Below are 2593 nucleotides of genomic sequence, written 5' to 3' on the forward strand. Positions count from 1 at the left end.
GTTATAGATTTATTTTTCTTCTACTTGGAATTTTTACACATAAGACTTTGATAGTCTATATTTTCATCCAGAAATTTTTCTTTTCTTTTGGATTTTCTGATGTCTTTTTTAATATCTCTTGCCAATTGATTCATATACCTCATACCTCAGCCATGCATCCCTAACTGATTCTGAATCTTTCAATCACCCACAACACGGGGGAATGTAAAAAAAAAATCATTATTTAAATTGCAAAGTTTAAATTCCTTTTGAGAAGAATTTTAGGTAAAGAAGATGCTACCTCTCTGAATCCAGAACTGAACTGTTGGAGAAGCCACCATGAAGAAGCCTCCAGACCACAAGTTGCACAAAATTGAACTTTGGGTGTGGTTGATTGAACATTTATTTGTATGTATACTTTTATGCCAAAGGGGACTGCCCCCTAATGGCTTTTTGTCAATGTGTTCAGCAATTATTGGTTTTATTCTTTTTTCTCTTATCCTCACACTATTGTAATCTTTTAAGTTTATTATGTTTTTATGATCCTTTTGGGGAAAAATTAATTTTTCCACAAATGATCACACGGGGGAATGTAAAAAATAGACTCGAATACAGGACTACAATCCCCATGAGCCTTTGCTCCACTTCCCCAGAATGCCTTGTAATCTCACCTGGGCCGAGATCAAGAAGGTATTTAAGTTGATTCAAAGGCTTTTGAGGGGCTCTTGGCTCTTTTTGGACTTCCTTTTGGAGCAGGCTCGTCTCTTGCGTGATGTGAGGTTATTTTGTCTAGGCCTCTGGCCTAGGCACATGTTTCTTACTTGTATGTTCTTTAATCTTTAGCCTTTAATAAACCTCTAAAAAATATAATACTCCTTGCAGAGAGAAACTAATTTCTACCTGCCTCAGTCTCCCCATCTCCCCTAAATTTTAATCTTTACAACCTTCTTGTTGGTTTCTTCCGTCTGTTCTGCCGAAGCAGTCTTCACATGCTGGGTGAGCAAAGCCTTGGTTCACCAGGGGTCTGCGACCTGATGGCTACCTTCACAAGGTTTAGCCAGCCTGTCGAAGCCGTTGCCCGGGGTGTGGCCACTGCCGCATGCTAGCAGCTACTGGGAGCCACAAGTGAGAGCTGGGTGTCAGGTGGGGGTCAGAGGCTGGAGAGCTGCCCTAGAAGGGCATGACAAGCCCTCCATACCAGAGATACTACCCCTCCCTGAGCACCCCATACACCCTAGGGAAACATATAGACAGTTCTTTACATCACTTCCTGCGTCTTCCATGTACCAATGGTAGCTTAAGCTTGAATTAGGACAGCCCGGGGGTCTGTCAGTTGTTTTTGATTTGTCACTTGCTAATACATGTCAATCATAGGCCAACCTCCTCAACACTTGGGGTGTATACATTCCTGGTTGCTAGAATTTCTAAAGACTAAGCAGGGCAGAGAAAATCTAGAATTCACAGCACCCATTAGGAAGGAAAGGACAGAGAATTGAAAGGACTTGACTGAGGTCACACAGGCACTTCTTGTCTGTCAGACACAGCGTACTCCAAGCTATGATGTTGGACCAGGGCTGAAGAGCTCATTTGGTAATACAGAGTTTTGGCCTTGGGATCAGGAAGAACTGGGATTGACTCCCACCTCAGATGAGTGTAGCTATAGGATCTCCCACAGGTCACTTCACCTGTCTCAGCCTCATCTCATAAATGGGCATAAGTATATTGACTACCTACCAAAGTGATGAGGACTGAATGAGCTAATAACTTTAGAGCACCATGGCCATCCTTAAATTCCTTAATTTGCTCTCTTCTATTGTTGTTGTTAAAGATTGGGGGGGGGGTGAGGGGAAGTGAGAGAAATGAGTGACGTCAAGGGGAAAAAAGAGGGTTTTGGGGTCATTTTTTAGTAGAATGAGATGCCTCCTGAGAGACTGGGCAGGTTCACATTGGTGTCAGGGAGATTGGAGTTCAAGTCCTTTCTCTAACATATTATACTCAAGTGTAATCTTGTTCACCTTCAAAAGGAAGGGCCCAGGTTGGCCTCAGTAGCCTCTAAGGTGCTTTCTAGTCTCCTTCCTTTCTCGGAAGCCTTCTAACAGGCTGCGCATTGGCTTGTCCGTATTCTGAGAGTCAGGATTTCTTTCCTATATGAATCCAACTTGGTGGCCTCTGGATCCCTTCCAAGCCTAAAGTCCGGTGCTTCTGCAATCAATCAGCTCCCCTGACAGGCACATATTGATTGACTCCTCTGTGTAGTCGACTACTACCAGTGATCCCCTCAGTCCTAGAGCGGGATGCTGTCTTTCAGAGCCATTCAGAACGGACTTCATGGCATCTCGCTTGAGGTTCTAGTACCTTTGAGACCCGGGGATTCAGGACCTGAGGGCTGCCTCAGGTGTTCTTCTCTTGTAACCTCCTGGATATTTGTGAGGTGAGAAGACCTGGGGGACAAGCAGCTTTGGAAAGAATTCTGCTCCAGCTCTCTTAGGGTCTCCCCCATTCCCAAGTGCGAATGTTCTCTCTTGGTCTGTTTGTTCAAGTCTTTGGGATGTTAGATTTAAAATAGGTTGGAGCAAGGGAAATATAGAACAATTATGAATATGGCCAAGTCAAC

The sequence above is a fragment of the Monodelphis domestica genome, chromosome 3, assembly GCF_027887165.1.
Source record: "Monodelphis domestica isolate mMonDom1 chromosome 3, mMonDom1.pri, whole genome shotgun sequence".
In the NCBI taxonomy this organism is placed as follows: Eukaryota; Metazoa; Chordata; class Mammalia; order Didelphimorphia; family Didelphidae; genus Monodelphis; species Monodelphis domestica.